Source organism: Cupressus sempervirens, chromosome 4, assembly GCF_028749045.1.
Source record: "Cupressus sempervirens isolate cs-2001-9-10 chromosome 4, ASM2874904v1, whole genome shotgun sequence".
Taxonomy (NCBI): domain Eukaryota; kingdom Viridiplantae; phylum Streptophyta; class Pinopsida; order Cupressales; family Cupressaceae; genus Cupressus; species Cupressus sempervirens.
Window position 1 is genome coordinate 391,211,928 of NC_143121.1, and position 21,941 is coordinate 391,233,868.

Genomic DNA, 21,941 nt, shown 5'->3' on the forward strand with positions numbered 1-21,941 from the left:
ATTTGTATTTTTCTTTGTGTTCAGAAGTATTTTCATGGTAGTAGCAACATTGTTTTAGAATAAGGAAAACTAGTGATAAATCATATCAGTGAATACATAACTCAATTGAGAGATAATTTTGAAAATTTAATGAACACATATTTTGAGGAATTCAAACAAAGAATGAAGATAAGGATGAGAATATCATAAGAGTTGGTAATGAAACATTATAGTGATGTATATTTTTTAGTGGACACAAATTATACACTTGTATAGGTAGTAAAGTTGAGGAAGGCATGGCTACAAGCATTTTATTATGAGATTGACAGTGAGATTGTAAGTGCAAATATTATTGCATTATTAAAATAATAAATTGATACTAAACCTGAACCTTTTGGAAAATATGAAGAAACTAAGGCAAGGATTATTGTTGACATCAAACTAGCTTTTGAGGAGAAGAAAATAAAGATAATGATTGAAGACCTAGAGGCTAAACTAGGCACATAAGGCAAAGGCAAGTAAACTTTGTATCTCACTCAACATCTTGGAGAAGGTGAAGAAAAAGATAGTGATGTTGAAGAAGAGGAAGGAGAAGAAGGAGATCAAGGTAAAGCCCTAATTATCATTGCACCACCCATCAAGAAGGATAAATTTATCAAGCCTAGAACAAAGGAAGCTAAAAAGAAGACATTAGTGGTACCCCTCTCTCCTCCATCACCAACCAAACCAAGAATTAGGGTAGTAGTAGCAAGAGTTGAGCCATCTATAAGGAAAGGAGAAGTGAAAATCACTAACCTGAGTGGCTTTAATGCATAGAAGAAGAAATCACAAGCACCTGTGAGCCAGCCAAAGGAAAGAAGATTGGTAAAGGTTAAAGAAGTTGAAGAAGATGATGTAGAGAAGATAGAATCAAATGAAATGATCATAATACGTAGAAAAGGAAAAAATATTGACAAGGTATGTGCCAACCTAAGAAGCTCTACAATCCAGTTTTAGACTTGTGAAATATGATGCATTGGATAATTCTGACAGAACAAAAGTTGAGGAGGAAATGATAGATATGATTTCAAGTAATAAATTAGCTCCTAATGAAGTAGAGAAGAATATTCTTGTTTATTTGTATAATAGAGTATATAAAAGATGGGAACAAGCATCATTAGTAGAGAAAGATATTAGAGAAGGCACATTAGAGGTTATGCATGATTTATCAAAGGAGAAAAAGGTAAAAAAAATTGGAGAAGTATAGGAACCAATTTGTTCCTAATTTCATAATTTTTTATGATTCTACAAAATAAGATTGAAGTTGTAGTTTAGCAGAATGAGTTACTTTGGAAAAGCATTTTTGGTCTCATAATTAAAGAAGTAACACAAGAAAAAGACATTGAGATAGTAACCATTCAGGATGATCAAAGTGATGAAATGAGTGTAGGTGTGTCGATTCTAAAAGATAAAATTTCACAAATTCATGCTGACACCCCTGACACTCCATTTGTTGAGCAAGAGAAGCCCTCAGATGTAGATAAGGAGGAGAAAGAGGCATAGGAAACAAATAAAGACACAAGTGTAGACATTTCTATTGAAGGTCAAGAAGGACTAAATGTGGAAAAACCTCAAATTGAGGAAAATAAGGAGGAAAATAAAATAGTGGTGAGTGCTACTATTGTTGTTTCTAGCACTTATATACAAGCTTGATCAAGTGGTGATACCCCCTCACCATCTCCTAAAGAAGTTTCAAGCAGTAGCACCCCTTCACCTTGCAAGGAGAAAGAAATAAATGATATCTCTCTATATATTGAAGTTAGTTTGGATGAATTTATTGAGATGCCATAATTGGATTTGGAAAATCTCACTCTTGAAAAAACAATTTTTTTTGCAAGAAATTTTGGTGAAGAAGAAGAAGAAGCAAGAAGAGTTGAGAAGAGAACATCAATAGAGGCAAGTATTACATGATGTTAAGGACATTTTTGTAGAATCATTTGATATATAGAATATTGATGGGCAAGCCCCAATTATTTCCTAGATTGTAACTATTGTTGAACAAATAAATGTTGGAGATATTGAAGCAAATGAGAAGTTGATGGCTTTGTCAGCAAAGAAATTTGAGAATAATGTTGTGGACAAAGTCTCAACAACTATTGTTGAGCAAAAAGTTTAACTGCAAGAACATGTATAGAATAAAAAGGAACTTAGATAGAAAGTACAATATTTGTACAATATTTTTTGTGATTTTCCAAGATTCACTAGCGATCTTTAGGAAAACATCTAGCAAATTCAAGCTAATATATAGAGAACAAATAGCATTATTTTATAGTTAGTTGAATCCAACTCACAAAATTATAATAAGTTATTATTTGCTCAATGAAAATTGGCCAAGCTTCAAATAGTTGATAACAACATGATGTAAAAATTGATATCTATCCAATCCATGTTGATACAACAAGAGTTGAAATCAATACAAGATCTTATTCATGAAGATCATAATCTTTCTATTGTTGAAAGTTTGGTTGATTTGGAAGTTAGATTGGAGCTATAGAATCACATTTTGGAATCAACAAGAACCACTTAGGATCATGCACTTATCATGATCAACCAAGTTTACAAACCATTCATTGAAAAATATTGTTAGAATACACCCATTCAACCATAGCAAAAGACATAAGTGACAAAAACAAGGGGGAATGTAATGATGATTAAATATTTTGAATGGAGGTAATAAAAGAAGTAAGGAAATAAGGGAATGTAATTATGATTACATATTTGACTGATCATAAGGGAATGTCAGATTAGAGGAATCAACATTCTGACTTCAGAATTCAAAAGGAAAATAGGGTATGACACTAAAACATTAAACTACTTAGAGTCATGTGTATATATTATTCATTATTTATTTGTTTAGTATAACTGAGAGGGGGAGTGAATTAGTTATCCAAGGTCTAGATGTAAAAATAAAACTTTTCATGGCTTAGTTAACCATATCCATAAAACTTATTCATGCATGCATCCATTAGATCATACAATCGCTTAAACTTATAGATTATTGTTCTAGGTCAAAAAATCTTTGTAGAAATGTGAACATGAAACGTAACAGATTTAATAATACATTTAACACTAGGATTTTATGTGGAAACCCAATTTGCAAAAAAACCACCAATAACATGCTAATTATTCTCACTCTTCTGAAGTGATGCCCTACAAAAGGCCAACTCTATTAAATGTTACAATACACATTGTTAAATGTGACCTGGCTAAAGGATTTCAATCACCCTGTTAGGAATGCGCCTTGTTACACAACTTTAGATCATTCACTTTGAATTTTAGTAGGTTAAAGGATTTGCAAATGACTATTAGGTCAACCTTAATCTAAAGGATTTACCCTAGACTGGTGCAATGATTAGAAAGTAATAGTAAGGCTTGATCTGATAACAAATTACAAATCACTTGTAGATTACAAATCTTTGTTTTAGTCCTCCATTCTACTTGGCTTTTGCGCACCTAAGCTCTAATAGCTTGTTCACCCTTCAAGAATTCACACTCTTTAAGCCTTCTTGGTTTGCTATCCAATAGCACTCTCTCTTTTTTAGTCTTTGAATGAAGAAATACTTTAGACCTATTTTCTAACTTAGGTTCTTGAACATTGACCAACCTTGCTTCTAACTAGCCATCTCTATAAATAGAAATTTAAGATATTTTGTCATTCATCCTCTATCTTCCATTTTAGGGTTAGGTAGGATTAGGTAGGATTCAATGAATCTACCCATCTTTAGAAAATTCTTCAATCCTCTTTGAATTCACCTCAAAATGACTTACCATGAATTCTATGCCACGAACTCATCATAGTTATCTTCCACATGCTTCACAAAATTTAAGAAAATAAAATAGTCAACTCAAATTCATCAAATCTTTGATTTAACATGAACACTAGCACTCAGCATCAATATGTTGTCACTCGACTTCCATACTATTCTTCCACTCATCATCCACTAGATAACTCGACAAACACTAAAGTTTATTGGTGCTCGCCATCAACTAAACTTTACTTGGCTTACACTATATCACTCAATGTACACTAAACTTTCACTTTACTTGGCTCCAACTGATTTTCTACTTGACTTGCACTAACTTTGCTCAACACCTACTATCCACTCAATCAAGCTTGGTAGACTCAATAATTCTTACTTGTTCTTCTAGACTTAATCAGTGTATCCATCCTTCACAACATTAAGTAGATAATCAATGCATTATAACATCATTGTCTTAATTGATCTTTGTACTCCTTTTTCATACCATAACTCAACCTTTCCTCTAGGTGTTTTTGTTATCTCATTTGATCAAAACCTCCTCATCAATAAAATAAATGATAGTACTCACATCAACCAAGAAAGTAGCAGGTTTGACATTAGTGACAAAATAATTATTGAAACACATTCTCATACTTATGTCAATCTATTTTCAACAATCTCCCTCTTTGGCATTGATGGAAAACTAGTACCAATAAAAAAACCAAAAAGAAAATAATTCTTTGTATTGAAATCTCTCCCTCTATCGGCATCTTTCATCTTCTATATAGGTTACAAAATTATGTTCTGATCAAAAAACAATCAACTCATTGTTATGACTCCCTCTTGATGACTTCCTCTTTCTAATATTTAGGTATCTATCTCTGTCTATTCTGTTCTTATATCTCCCTTAGCACTATCTCCAACTTACTAGATAGATGTATGTTCTTATATCATTTCTCCCTCTATAGTAATCATCAAGTACACTATCTTCCTCTGAGTAGATATTCCATATTTCTCCCTCTTTGACAACAATGCCAAAGACTTGTTATCTTAAAATATAGATATGAACATTTTTTATTTTCTCCCTCTGTCACTTAGCTTGTGACTGATCAATCATTCTAGCTCTTTGATTACTTTAGGTAGCTCCTAAAGTAAGATCCACTACATCAATGTGTAACATATGTCAATCATCTTAGTTGATGTAGGGTACTTCTCATGCTTCTTAAATAGCCTTGGATAGGGGTATCACCCCTAGTTTACCTCTTAGATACTCATGAGCATCCCTAAGTAATGTTTATGAGAAGATATCAGCTATTTTCTCTTTTGTATTCACATATTCCATCTTCAACTCTTTGTCTTGAACTAGCTCTCTCAAGTAATGATACTTGATTGCAATGTGCTTAGTCTTTGTATGCATCACAAGGTTATTTGATATATTTATAGCACTTGTATTATCACAATAAAATATCATAGGTTTAGCAATTTGCTCCTTCATACCTTTGAGTAGTTGTTTAATCCACACAATGTTTGTACAATTTACTGCAACAACAACATATTTAGCTTCAGCTATAGATTGAGATATGAAACTTTTTTTCTAGACAGTCCATGTAACTAGCCTTTTTCTTAAGAAAAATTCTCCTCCACTATTGCTCTTTCTATCATCAATATTTCTAGCCCCATCAGCATCGGTGTAGAATCTCAATTCAAACTTCTCATTTTTCTTGTAGTATAGACCATAGATTTATGTCCCTTTCAAATATCTCATTATTCTGTTAATAGCCATCAAGTGATTCTCCTTGGGATTAGCAAAGAATCTTGCAACTATCCCAACAGATAATATAATATCAAGTCTGATATGCACTACATATTGCAATTTTCCAATCATAGACCTTTATAATGTTTGATTCACCTTGGTTGAATCATCATTCTTTGATAATTTGTGTCCTATCACCATAGGTGTGCTTACAGGCTTGGGATCTTCCAATCCAAAAGTTTTCATTATCTCCTTTACATACTTAGACTAAGTGATGTATATACCATACTTCATCTAATGTATTTGCAAATCCACAATTTTAGATAGTAAAATAAATTTGTCTTTTTCTATCTTCAAGTACAGATTGGTGTTATCATTAGTCCTCTCAAATCCAATTTTCACAAGATAATTGTGAAGCCTTTCATACGATGATTTTTGTGCTTACTTCAAACTATATAAAGCTTTGTGTAGTCTATATACCACATTTTTGTTGTTAGCATCAAAATATCCTTTTGTTTGTTCTATATAGGCTTCTTCTTCTAATATGCCTTTCAGAAATGTAGATTTAACATCCATTTGATAAACTTTGAAACCTTTGTATACAGAGTAAGCAAGCAGAGCTCTTAGTCCTTCCAATCTTGCAACAGAGGCAAATGTTTCTCCATAGTCTATCCCTTCTTCTTGTGCATACTCTTTTTAAACTAATCTTGCCTCATTCCTAATGACTTCACCATTTTTATCCAACCTATTTTTGTACACCCACTTGGTGCCAATCACATTTTTATGTTCTAGTCTAGGAACTAGAGTCTATGTCTTGTTCTTTTCAATCTGTTCAATCTCTTCTTTCATGGCTTTACTCTAGTCCACATCTTCTAAGGCATCTTTCACTATTTAGGTTCATGCATGCTAAGAAAACATGTATCACTCTTCACCTTGTCTATTTTTTTCTGATTTTGCATCTTTATCTCCAATTATTTGGGCAATAGGGTGATGTCTTTTGACATACTTTGACAATCTTGGTTCTACTCTATTTTCCTCATTAGGTTAGTCAACTTCTGAATCACTATGTACTTCTCTATCAAGTAATTCAAAATTTCTTTCATGTACACTAATCTTAGAATTAGAATGTGCCTCAACTTCATTCTACAACTTGGCATCTGATTGTAGCTTGGTTCCTGAATGCAACTCAGCATTCATTGTATGTGACTCGACAGTCACTAAAACTTGTTATTGATTTTCAAATTGATTTACAACATCTTCATCAGTAAGCATACCTTCATAAAAGCATACAAAAGATTTGTATTCCTCTAGTTTCTTCATATGTTCAGCCTCATGTACCTCTGTATATTCATTAAATTTCACATTTGCACTTTTCACAACTTTTTTATTGTTAGTATTTAAAAACTTGTAAGATTTACTTCTTATAGAATAGCCAAGAAATATACCTTCTTCACTTTTTGCATCTAATTTACCATTCCTAAAATCTTTGAGAATATAACACTTGCTTCCAAATACTATAAAATATTTTACATTTAGTGAGTATCCATACCATAGTTCAAAAGGTGTTGAATAAGTACCTTTCTTGACTTGCACATAGTTCAAGGTATAGACAACTATACTTATAGCCTCTCTCCACTATTTAAGTAACATTTTTCTCCATCATGAGTGTCCTAGAACAGTCCATTATAGATCTATTCCTCCTTTCAACAATTCTATTTTGTGGAGGGGTCCTAGGTGCAGATGTTTGTCTTTTGATTCCTCTATCATTACAAAACATCTCAAACTCATTTGATGTAAATTCTCCTCCTTCGTCAGATCTCAAAAATTTCAAACTTTTACATATTTCCTTCTCATCTCTTGTTAAGTACCACTTAAACATTTGGAAAGCATTAGATTTATGTTTCAAAAACATAATTGTCATCATCTTAGAATAATCATCAACAAATAGCATAATGTACTTATCACCTTTGTAGCTTTGCACATCAATTGGTCCACACAAGTCAGAATGAACAATCTCCAAAATTCCTTTAGATTTGTGAGTGTTACTCTTAAAACTAGACTTTGTCATTTTGCCTAACTGACATTATTTGCAAATTATATTGTCAGGTTTCTTAAACTTAGGAAAACCTCTGACTCTTCTCATGTAACTGATACTAACCAAGTTATTAAAATTTACATAACATAACCTCTTGTACCATAACCACACATCATCAAATTCTACAACTAGACAAGTAGCATCATCCATATCAAGGTAGAATAGATTACCTCTAGTTTGGTCACCTTTTCCAATTAGTTTTCCATCAGTATCATATATCTTAGTTATCTTGTTCTCAAACTCAACCTTGCAACCTCAACTATTCAATTGTGACACACTCAAAAAATCATAGTTAATTCCTTCAACATAGTAAGCATTGTCACATAAAAAAATTCTATGAGTTTGATAGAACCTTTTCCTTTTATCAAATAGGGTGCATTAGTTACCAAACCTTACACTATTTCCATCATAATAATTCAAGGTAATGGACTTACTTTTATCTCCAGTCATGTGATGTGAACACCTACTATCAATTATCCATCTGTCATTCTTATTCACACAAGACACTAGTGTAGTTGCCTCATCCTCATCAAAATCATCCTTCATTGCAACATACACCACTTCATCATCATGATCATTAGATCCATCTTTGGTTTCTTCTTCTGCAATGTAGCAAGACTTCTTGCCTTTGTCTTTGTAATCTTTGTTTTCCTCATCTCTTCTATTTTTGTATTTGTCTCCACCTCTATTGTTCTTCTTCTCTGGACATCTAGCAACAATATGACCAACCTCATTACAATTAAAACATGTGATAGGTAACTCATCTTTGAATTTTCCTTTACCTCTATGAAATCTCCTTGCTAGTAGTGCTTCAAGTTGTTCTACATCTTCCTCATTTGTATCATTTTCACTGGAAACATATTTTACCTTTTTCTTCTTCTTCTGATTAGGTTCCTTTAATGATAGCTTAGCTCTAAAAGTAGATTCAACATTTTCAGATTTGAAGTTACCATAATTAGATAACTCAAAAGCAGTGAGCCTACCTACTAGACCTTCAAGACTCTTTTTAGAACCTAGTATACATCTTAGTTATTGTATTGAAGAAAATCTAATAGCATAGATGGGCAGCAATATTCTCAAAACTTTTATTAATATAGTATCATCATCTATCTTACTAGTAGATCCTCTTATAGCATTAACAACATCTTTAATTCTAGAACAATATTGAGAAACATTCTCACCTTCTTGCATCCTCATGTCATCGAACTTACCTCTAAGACTTTCAGATTTGGCTCTCAAAACCTTTGTATCTCCTCCATAGATGGTGTGAAGAGCATCCCACTTTCTTTTTTCACTATCACAACCCTTGACATCATCAAACTTAGCATAACTTAGGGCAGAGGCAATCTCCAACATTGCCCAATTGTGTTCTTTCTTCTTTTTCAAATCTTCAGTAGTTAGGGCTCTAGTAGGATCAACATGCTCAGTGATGTTGGTAGATTTGTAAGAACAATAGTCCAACAAGACAACATTGGGGCAGGGGGGGGGGGGGTGGTTTGGTTTTGAATTAGTTATCTAAAAATTAAAGCATTTATCTTCCAAACAAACTTAACCATTCAACCAAAGTAAACAACAACCATAATAAGATGCACATAGACAATTACACCAAATATATTAACTAGGGAAACCCTTGATCAGAGGGAAAACCCTAGTGGAAATGATGCCCACAAGATGATGTACTAATATAAATATTCCTTGTTAGAGGATGGACCCTATTAGGTGTCTATTACAACATTTAGTACATATGAGTCCCTATTAGGAGACTTTGAATCCCTTCTAGAAGGTTCCAACCCTTTTAGGAGTTGTGGTACAATGTATGCAAGATTTCTCAAACATGTAATTTCAACTACAAGAAGAGCTTACTACTCAAACATGAAATTTATTGTTATGTTCTTCTTTCCTTTATTCTTTCAACTAAACCAATCACTATCAGACCTTGTAGACTAGGTCACAAACCTTAGATCCAATTATCAAACCTCAGATCATTTAGCAAAACCTCAGTAGTGAAGTTTCCCTCACTTCTACTCTGCTCTGCTCAACTTCGCATTCCACTCTTACTACTTCTTACAATCAATCCAAATCCATACATCATGATAAAGGAAAATGTCCTTCCTTTATACCCAGTCCATAAAATAATTTCCTAAGTTGTCTATTAGACCTTCTCAATTAATCATTATAGGACCACATTAAGAACACACTACAGTTAGCGATAATATTAATCTTTTATCTTGCAACTTGAATATCTTTTTGTACACATAATATTATGATGAGAAAACTTAGCCATGTCATCACCAACATGTCTTCTTCACATCCTCAACCTCAATTCTCAGAATAACAACTCTACTAAGAGATATAACAAGTTTACCAGAACATGCCCCTATAAATTCTATCTCAGAATAGACATCACCAAAACTTACATAACTTCTTCCAGATCATTTCTTCTTCTAATGTTACTTGCATATAATAGATACTTAGAAGTATCTCCCATAACCTTGGATAGTGAGATTATTCAGCTAGTCCTCTGTAACAACTTGATCTTTCTGTTGTTCTTCTTTCAGATACTACAGAAGACTGGTATGTTGACATCAATGACAAACTCATTCATGAATGTAACATATCATCATAGTAGCATATCTTCAATACTCTCCCATAGTAATATCATCATCATTCATGCTTCCAACAATCTCCCCCTTTGGCATTGATAGTAACATAGATGAAAAAAATCTAGTTCCAAGAATATCAACAAGACTGCTCATCTTTCTTTTCAAATCCTCTTCATCAATAATTCTCCCCCATTGATATACCTCAATGTTCTTTCTATCAAAATTCATTTCATACTATACTTCTTCTTACTATCTTCTCCTCATGATGTTTTTCATGCCAAAATTCTCCCCCATTAACCTTAATGTCAAAGGTTTCAGCAACCATCAAACTTAGCAACAACTAATTCTTACTAGCTCAAGTGTCCAAATACACTATTCAAAACAACATCCAACAAGAGTCATAGATGACTCTGTCTATCACATATACTCCCCCACATAGGAAGCATCAACACTCAGTCCAAAAAACAGTGGTGCTCTATTATACTGAACTGAAGCACTCTTGCATAATCTACTCTAATGTAGGAAGGGGAATAACCCCTAGCATGCTCGCAAATACTCAGGAAGAGGCTTAGTGAATATATCTACAATCTACTCTTTAGTGCTGACACACTCCAATTTAATTTCCTTTTCTATAAATTTTTTATCTCAACATGTCATACTTAATAGAAATGTGCTTATTCCCTGAATGCAACACTGGATTCTTAGACATGTTTATTGTGCTTGTGTTGTCACAATGTATGACAACAGGTTCGATAATTTCTATCCTTATATCCTTCAACATCTACTTCATCCAAACAACTTGATTGCAATTGTTTGTTGCTACAACTTATTATGCTTCCACTATACTTTGTGATGTACAATCCTACTTCTTTCTTATCCGAGAAACCAATCTTCCTCCAAGAAAGAAGGCTCCACATTGATGCTCTTTCTATCATCCATATTGTCTACCCAATTAGAATTAGTATAAGCACTTAGAGTAAAATCATTAGATCTATCATACCACAATCCAAACTTAGATGTTCCTTTTAGATATCTAAATATACTTTTGACTACTGCATAATGTGCTTCTCTGGGATATTGGAATCTTGCAACAATTCCAACTACGTTTTCTATATCTAGTCTTGTGTGAGTCAAATATTGCAATCCTCTAATGATAGATCTATACTTTTTCTACTCAACAATAGATGTCTCATCCTTTGAATATAACTTGTGTCCAATTACCATAGGTGTTCCAATGGGTTTTCATGTTTCTAAACCAAACCTTTTTAGTACCTTCAAGTACTTAGTCTAAAAAATAAAGATTCCTTATTTATTCTGTACAATTTATAATCCTAGAAAATATTTCATTCCTCCTATCATACTCATTTCAAATTATTTCTTCATCTCTTTAGCAAATTTGTCACATTCATCATCATTTCCTCCAAATATGATATCATCAATAAATAGTACCAAAATTATCAAACTATCATCAGTTTCTTTCCAATACAGATTACTATCTATTAGACCTTTTCTATATCCAAGCTTTGTCAAATGCTTGTCCAACCTTGCATACAAGGTTTTGGGTGCTTGCTTTAAGCCATACAATGCTTTCTTCAATTTTCATACTATGTCCTTATCATTTGTCAAAGGGCAACCTCCAGGCTGCTCAATGTACACTTTTGCTTCAAGTTATCCATTTAGAAATGTTGACTTAACATCCATCTAATACACTTTGAATTTCTTTTGTGTTGCATAGGCTAAGAATAATCATACTACTTCTATTCTAGCCACTGGAGCATATGTCTCATCATAGTATATTCCTTCTTGTTGTGAGTAACCTTTACATACCAATCTTGCCTTTTTCCTTACAACTTTTCCTTGTCCATTCATCTTGTTTCTGAATACCCATTTAGTTCCTATCACATTCTTGTCTATTGTCTCGGGACCAATTCCCATGGTTCATTCTTTATTATATAATCCAAATCTTCTTTCATAGCTTATTTCAAATTATCATCTTTACATGCTTTATCTACATTCTTAGGTTCAACTTGAGCTATCAAACATAGTTCTTCATTGACTCTTCTTGTTTTCATCACACCTTTATCTCTACTTCCAATGATCTACTCAGATGGGTGATTCTTTAGCATATTCTTTCCCAAAGTAGTTGTAATCTCAACTCTTGGCTCTACTAAAGGTTCCAAAATTTATTCCTACCTTGGCTCTCCCTCATTCTACAAATCAGTGTTAGTCTCAAGAAATACTTCATCATTCCTTGGTTTAGTAACAACATCATCATCTAAATTGTAATCAACTATTCTCTCTTGTATCCTGAATTTCTCATCAATTCTCACATTTGCACTTTCCATAATAGTCTTAGTTCTTAGATTATAACATCTATAAGACTTGATTTTCAATGAATAACTAAGAAACATACCTTCATCACTTCTAGCATCAAACTTATCAATATCATCATCTCTTTTGATATAACGCTTACTACCAAAAATTTTGAAATACTTAACTATAGGTGAGTGACCAAACCACAATTCATAAGGGGTCTTGTTTGTGTCTTTCCTGACTTGCACTTTGTTCATAATGTAGATTTTTGTATTCACAACTTCTCTCTAAAACATCTTGGATACATCATTTTTTGCTAATATAGCTTTTGTTGCTTCTATAACTGGCATGTTCCTTCTCTTTGCAATGTCATTCTGTTCAGGGGTTCTCAAAGCTGATAATTGTCTTTTGATTCCATTTTGTTTACAAAACATGTTAAACTCATCTAAATTAAATTCTCCTCCTCTATCCAATCTTAAACATTTAATCTTCACACCAAATTCATTCTCCAATCTATTCTTGAATATCTTAAACTTAGCAAATGCCTCAGATTTCTTTTTATAAAATGTAACCCACATCATTCTAGAAAAGTCATCAACTAGAATCATAAAATATCTTTCACCATAGAATCCTTTAGTCTTCATAGGACCACTAAGATTTGTGTGTACAATCTCCAACTTCTTTGTAGTAGTAAACTTATTGCAAGGAAAATAAGTTTTGTAATGCTTTGCCAACACACAGTCCTTGCAAATTGTGTTAGTGGGCTTTACAATCATTTGCAAATCTCTAACTACAAATATACTACTAGTAATCACAATATTGTCAAAGTTTATATGAATAAATCTCTTATGCCATAACCAACTATCATCTAACTTTGCAATCAAACATGTCATTTCATTGGGATTAAAGTGAAATACATTACCTCTAGATCTAGTTCCTATTCCAACTACCTTTCCATCCTTGTCTCTGATCATGCGTGTCTTATCTATGAGCTACAACTAATAGTCTTTATCCACTAGTTATCCAATACTCAAAAGATTGTGCTTCAAACCATCAACAAAATATAAATCCTTAGTGTTAGTCTTACCATCAAGATTTATAGATATAATACCTTTAACTTGGCATGTTGCATTGTTTCCAACTCTGACAATGCCTCCATCCTGACTTTTGAAGTCAACAAACTTGTTTATATCACCAGTCATATGATGTGAACAACCACTGTCAATTATCCAATCAAATTTCTTCTCAACTTTTGACACCAATACTATTTTCTCTGGACTTTCTTCTTTAAGTTCCAAAAATCCTATTTCATCATCACTAGCACTTATAGCTTTTTCATCAGAATCATTTTCTTCGTTTGCATACAAATATTATCTACTTTTCTAGGTTTGTAATTTCCTTTATACTTTTTCTCTCTTTTAGGAAACTTAGATGCATAATGACCATATTTATCACAAGTCTAACATTTAAAGATTTTCTTACCTCCTTTTTCTCTTCTTACCAGAAGGGCTACTCCTCCTTCAATCTTTCTATCCTCCTCAGATCTATTGTTGCTAGAAAAATCTCCTCTAGCACTTGTGCTCCTTGATAAACTAGGTTGAATATTCAAGGCGCTAAAAGTTGTATCTACTATGGCCAATTCTCCAGACTATCTAAGATCATTCTCAACTGCTTCAAGTCTTCTAAGAAATTACTCCTTTTTGAAATATTTGGTTCAAGATATCAACAATTGTATCATTTGAACTACTAGCTTAAATGGTGTTGTTAAGCTCTTCAATATCTTCCATATAACCTCACCATCTTCTTTGGTTCCTCCTTGAGATCTAATACCTACAATAATTTTTGATATTGTGCCTACAAATGTGCTTATAGATTCATCTTCCATCATTTTAGCATCTTGAAATGCACAAATCCAACTTTGTAGCCTCAATTTCTTAGAATGTTCATCACCTTCAATACTATTTTCCAAAGCATTCCAAATCAAATGAGAATTAGCAAGTAATTTTACCTGATTATATTCAATTTTAGGAAGTGCAGTCAATAATGCCTCTCTATCTCTCATGTTGCACATAAAAAGATCTCTTTTTGCCTCAATACAAGTTTCCAAATCCTTTTCAACAATGATTGTCTTTGTTGATTTCGTCAAGATCCAATATCTCGGATCCATACACAACAAATGTGTCTTCATATTTTCCTTCCAACTATCATAATTTGTCCCATCAAACTTTAGACTACCTTTCCTGAACATGCTCAACATGGATCTTCCAAAGTTGTTAAACTTTATCTTCAAGGACCTAATTCTCTGATAGCAATTGTTAGAAACAATAGTCCACCAAGATAACTGAGAGAGGGGGGGAATTAGTAATCTAACAATTAAAATATTTATCTTCTTTAAAAAAAATTAACCATTCAACCAAAGTAAACAACAACCATAATAAGATGCACATAGATAATTACACCAGATATGTTAACTAGGGAAACCCTTGATCAGAGGGAAAACCCCAGTGGGAATGATGCCCACAAGATGATGTACTAATATAAATATTCCTTGTTAGAGGATGGACCCTGTTAGGATTCTATTACAACATTTAGCACATATGAGTCCTTGTTAGGAGACTTTGAATCCTTGTTAGGAGATCCCAACCCTGTTAGGAGTTGTGCCAACCCTATTAGGAGTTGTGGTACAATGTATGCAAGATGAGCCCACTGCCCAAACATGCAATTTCAACTACAAGAAGAGCTCATTGCTCAAATATGAAATTTACTATTATGTTCTTTCCTTTATCTTATCAACTGAATCAATCATTGCCAAACCTTGCAGACCAGGTCATAGACTTCAGATCCAATTATCAAACCTTGGATCACATAACAAAACCTCGGTAATGAAGTTTCCTTCACTTCCGCTCTGCTCTGCTCAACTTTTTATTTTGCTCTTGCTACAACATACAATCAATCTAAATCCATACAATTCCATACATCATGATAAAGGAAAATTTCATTCGTTTATATTGAGCCCATAAAATAATTTCCTGAGTTGGTTGTTAGACCTTCTCAATTAATCATTATAGGACCACATTAAGAACATGCTACACTAAGTGATAACATTAATCTTCCACCTTGCAACTTGAATATCTTTCCATAAACTTAATATTATAATGAGAAAATTTACCCATGTCATCACCAACATGTCTTCTTCACATCCTCAACCTCCATTCTTAGAATAACAACTCTACTAAGAGATATAACAAGTTTACTAGAACATACCTTTGTAAACTCTATCTCAAAATAGACATCACCAAGACTTACATAATTTCTTCTAGACTTATCATTTCTTCTTCTGACATTAACTGCATATACTAGATACTTAGAAGTATCTCCCATAACCTCAAATAGTGAGATTATTCAACTATTCATTCGTACCAACTTGATCTTTCCATTGTTCTTTTGTCAGATACCACAGAAGATTGTCATGTTGACATCAGTGAAAAACTCAGTCATGAATGTAACATATCATCATAGTAGCATATCTACAATACTCCCCCATAGGAATATCATCGGCATTCATGCTTCCAATAATCTCTCAACAAGAGTGTGCATGGTCCTCAAGACCTCTTAGGTGTAGCTTCATTAGACTTTGCCATGTAGGAACGTTGTCCCTGTTAAACTTGGGTACCTCTCTCTTTGACATCTTGATCTTTTGCTTCTAGTACCTTCAAACTAGTCCTCTTAAGAAGATGGATCTAATACCAATTATTGGAATTCTTTAGAATAACTAAGAGGGGGGGTGAATTAGTTATCCAAGGTCTAGATGTACAAATGAAACTTTTCAGAGCTTAGTGAACCCATATCCATAAAACTTATTTATGGATGCATCCATTAGATCATACAATCACTTAAACTTGTAGATTATTGTTCTATGTCAAAACATCTTTGCAGAAATGTAAACATGAAATATAACAAATTCAATAACACATTTGATACTAGAATTTTATGCGGAAACCCAATTTGGGGAAAAGTACCAGTAACATGCTACTCATTCTCACTCTTCTGGAGTGATGCCCTATGAAAGGCCAACCCTATTAAAGGTTACAATACACACTATTAAATGCAACATGGTTAGAGGATTTCAAGCACCCTATTAGGAGTGAGCATCATTAGAGGACTTTAGATCATTCGCTTGGAAATTCACCTGGCTAAAGGATTTTAAAATGATTTTTAGGTCAACCTTAATCCAAAGGATTTACCCTAGATTGGTACAATGATTAGAAAGTAACAATAATGCCTAATCTAATAAAAAATTACAAATCACTTACATATTATAGATCTTTGTTTCACTCTTCCATTCTACTTTTCTTTCACACACTTCAGCTCTGATAGCTTGTTCACCCTTCAAGCATTCACATTATTTAAGTCTTCTTTCTTTGATTTCCAATAATAGTCTCTTCTATTCGGTCTCTAAATGAAGCAATACTTTAGACCTATTTTCTAACTTAGGTTGTGAAACATTGACCAACCTTGCTTCTAACCAACCATCTCTATAAATAGAAAATTAAGATATTTTGTTGTTCATCCTCTATCATCTATTTTAGGGTTAGGTAGGATTAGGTAGGATTCAATGAATCTACACATCTTTTCATTTGAGCCCCTTCTAGAAACTTCTTCTTCAATCCTCTTTAGATTCGCCTCAAAATGGTTTACCATGAATTATGTGCCACCAAATCATCATAGTATCTTTCACACACTTCACAAAATTTAAGAAAACAAAATAGTTAGCTCAGATTCATCAAATCTTCAATTTAACATGAATATTGGCACTTGACATCAATATGTTGTCACTTGGCTTCCATACTATTCTTCCACTCATCATCCACTAGATAACTTGGCAAACACTAAATTTTACTGGTGTTCAGCATCAACTAAACTTTACTCAGCTTATACTATATCACTCAGCATATACTAAATTTTCACTTTACTCAAGTCCAACTAATTTTCTACTCGGCTTGCACTAATTTTGCCCAACACCTACTATCTACTTGGTCAAGCTTGGTAGACTCAATTCTTCTTACTTGTTCATCTAGAATTAATCAATATATCCATCCTTTGTAACCTTGATTAGATAATCAATGCACTATAACTTCAGTGTCTTAACTAATCTTTGTACTCATTTTGCAGACCATAACTCAACCTTTCCTCTAGGTGCTTTTTTTATCTAATTTGATCAAAACCTCCTCATCGATCAAACAAATGATAGTACTCAAATCAACTAAGCAATTATATTACCAACAAGTAGCAGGTTTGATAGCAGTGACAAAACAATGATTGAAACACATTCTCATACTTATGTCAATCTATTTTCAAAAATACAAACTTGGAGGTAAATTGTTTTAGGCTAATGTTGTCAAGATATTTAATACTTGTAGAGGTTTTTATAGAGGTTATTACACATTTTATGGCATAGATCATAGATCCCTATGTGTTGTGATTATCCAATTAGAAGAAGAGGTGAAATAAGGAAGCATCTAGAAAACTTTATATGAAATCTTTAAATAGATCAAATCTAAATCTGTTTGAGATATGGAATAGAAGTGAGCTATTTGTGTGATTCAAGTATGAATGTGTGAACATTTGTGAAGAAGGAAAAAGAGCTAAGTTCTTTTATTACAGAACAAAGCAAGCAACCTTGTCTAAGAAGTGAAGTACAATAAAGCTATATTTGATCAGAGATCAGGTTAGATTGAAGAGAGGATTTCTAAAACTAGCTTATCAAAGCAGACTAAGGATTAGGTACTAAATCAGTTTTAATAGATTGAGTCAAGGATAATATCTTAATAGAGTGGTCTTAGCAGATCTTTGTAAATATCCTAATAGAGTCCTTACTTTGTTATAAGTATAAAATCCTTTAATTGGGTAAGACCTAACAATATTAACAGCTTTTAATAGGGCAGACCCCTCACAAGGTAGATCATTAGATATGGTCAAACATTGAAACTCTAATAGGTTAACTTTATTACTGTAGTAATAAAGATCTATGGGTGGTATCCCCACCCCAAATTCATCTTCAAATTGAAGTATTTTTGGATAACCAAATCTTTGTGTTGTGTGTTTACATCTCATGCATTTGATTGATAGATTAGATCTATATGTTATTGTAGTTTGATTTTACAAATTATGCATACATTGAAAATGAGATGGTAAATGTGGTGAATGCAAATAAGAATTGTTAAAAATGTTTTAAGTTTTACTGATCTTGATTCACCCACCCACCCCCCAGTATATTAGTTTCCCAATTAATTCTTCCAAGAAGAAAAATTTCAAGAGAAACAAGTGAGGCTTTAATATGTGAAGTCTAAAGAGAAAATTGCAAAACAATTTACTAAGTCATTGCCTAAGGATTATTTTGAGTATCTAAGAGGTAAAATGGCAGTTTTTCTTGTATCCACAATTCACTAGGTAAAGATGCATGTTGTATCAATTGATGGGTGAATAGAAATATCTTTTTGGAGTTGGTGCAAGAGTTCACACTTTAGGAACATTTTTGAAGTTGTGAAGAAAATCGTAACAAAACTCATGTATACTATACATACAAGGTACAAGGATAATTACAAGGTTTGTAAGTTTCATATTGAAATTTATAATGAGCTTTGGCATTGATGTCAAAGGGGGAGAATATTACCAAAAGACAAAATAATGAATAAGGGAGGTATTCTTAAGGAGAAGATTATCAAATGTTGAAGTATACCTAGAGGGGGATAGAATTAGTAAAAAAGAGAACCAATCAGAAAGATGAGATATGTTCTTATCAAAGTAAAGGTGAACTAAAGAAGATCATAATCCTAAAAGGGAGAATTGTTGCTCCTGAAGATACATACTAAGTTATAGAGAACATGTTGATGAAGACAAAGAGCTAAAAAGTTGTATCGTTGCTAATGCATACATTTGATTATCTTATGTGACATTTTGTCATGTTGAATTATATGTTATATATTCTCATCAATGCCAAAAGGGGAGATTGTTAGCCCCAACTAATAATGTAATTGATGATGTTATGAATGTATGTAAAAGAGTCATATCATTTTTTATGTTGTCATTGATGTCAAGTCTTAGTTGGCTAGATATTATGCTAACTCGGTAGAGTGCTATATCAATTTGATTGATGAAGAGGATTTAAAGAAGGTATGTTGAAGATAGAGTTGATAAGTATGGCATTTAATGGGCACTTAAATGATTTGGTCAGTGATAATATAATGTTGGTTTGATTGTTTTACGATCATGTAATATTGTTATGTATTGAGTGTTAGGATAAACCACGGACAGAAATAAAAACTACATGCAAATATAACCAATAACAGAAAATAATAGAACACATAGAAATGAACAAAAGGCACCAAGATTTAACGTGGTTCACCCAATCCATGGGATACGTCCACCAAACAGCAAGTCCGATCTTATTACAATCCAGTGATTACAACCTGATTACAATCTATAATCCCTTACAGCTCAATACCGTCGCAAGAACCAATTTCGTATCACAACATTATGAAAAATACCGAACCCTAAGCCCTTTTATACAAGTATTAAACCGCTTTAGGGTTATAACATCTTAGCCATATGTCGGCCATAATATGTCAGCTACTACCCAAAAAAAAATCCACTATTTATGAAGTATGTACAGTACTTTCCTGATCAGTCACCACAATCTAACAATCTCCCACTTGGGGACTGATCAAGCTCCACACTAAACAACAATCTCCCACTTGGAGACTGATCCTGTAGCAATACCACTACCACATGGGGCTCCCACTGGATCAAACCATCCTGGACTCTACTATTCTTTTATTCATGTTCAGTCTAAAAGACCAACCGAAGCTGAAGAGGAGTTCAACTTCTCCCGTGTTACAACCTTTGTCAACATATCTGCTAGATTGTCATTGGTATGTATTTTCTCCAGCTTTAATTTTCCATCCTCCAAAACTAATCGAATGAAATGGTACCGCAACTATATGTGTTTGGTCTTAGAATGCAGAGCTGAATTCTTAGCAAGATGAATGGCACTCTGACTATCTGTGAACAAATAATTATCCTTCTGAGGATGTCCCAATTCTTCCAAGAAGAACTGAAGCCATATCATCTCTTTGGCTGCCTCTGTAGCCAACATACTCTGCCTCTATAGTGGAGAGAGCATTAATCTTCTGTAACCTAGAAACCCAGCTCATGGCTGCCCCACCAACAGTAAAGACATAACCTGTAGTACTCCGCCTGGTATCAATATCCCCAGCCAAATCTGAGTCAACATAGCCCTGTAAATCAGTAGTAGAGCCTCCAAAGTGTAAACAGTTATTGGATGTTCCACTCAAATATCTGAGAATCCACTTGACAGCATTCCAATGCTCAAATCCTGGATGACTCATATACCTGCTAACGACTCCCACTGCATGTGCAATATCTGGCCTAGTGCATACCATAGCATACATCAAACTTCCTACAGCTGAAGCATAGGGTACCTTAGACATCTTATCCTCCTCTTCATGTGTCTTGGGACACATCTCCTTAGTCAATTTCAAATGATGAGGTAAGGGTGTGCTGACAGCTTTAGCATTCTCCATAGAGAAACGTTACAACACCTTCTCAACATAATCAGCTTGAGATAGGGTCAATGTTCTGTTCTTCCTATCTCTGCAAATCTTCATACCAAGGATTTGTTTTGCTGCCCCCAAATCCTTCATAGCAAATGCATATGCTAATTGGCATTTCAGCCCCTTAATATGATCCATGTTAGACCCAGCTACAAGCATATCATCAACATATAAACATAAAATAATGTAGCTATCATCATCCAACCTCTTAAAATAAACACAGTAATATGAATGACACCTATTATATCCATGCTCATGCATAAAACTGTCAAATTTCAGATACTATTGCCGAGGTGCTTGCTTCAAGCCATATAAACTTTTCTTCAATTTGCACACTAAGTTCTCCTTACCTTTGACCTCAAAACCCTGTGGCTGAGCCATATATATTTCTTCATCCAAATCACCATGAAGAAAGGCTTTTTTAACATCCATCTGCTCTAAATGCAAATCTTTAGTAGCCACAAGACTTAAAACAGTATGAATAGAAGTCATTTTAATAACAGGAGAAAATATCTCATCAAAATCAATTCCCTTTTTCTGTGCAAATCCTTTTACAACTAACCTGGCCTTAAATCTTTTCTTACCTCCTTCCTCTTCTTTCAACCTGTAAACCCATTTATTCTGTAAAGCCTTTTTACCTGCAGGCAACTTGCACAAATCTCATGTCTTATTTTTCAGCAAAGAGTCCATTTCATCTTTCATTGCAGACTCCCACTGAATCTTAGTATCCACCTGCACAGCTTCATCATAACTTTTAGGTTCACCAGCATCAGTAAGTAAAATAGA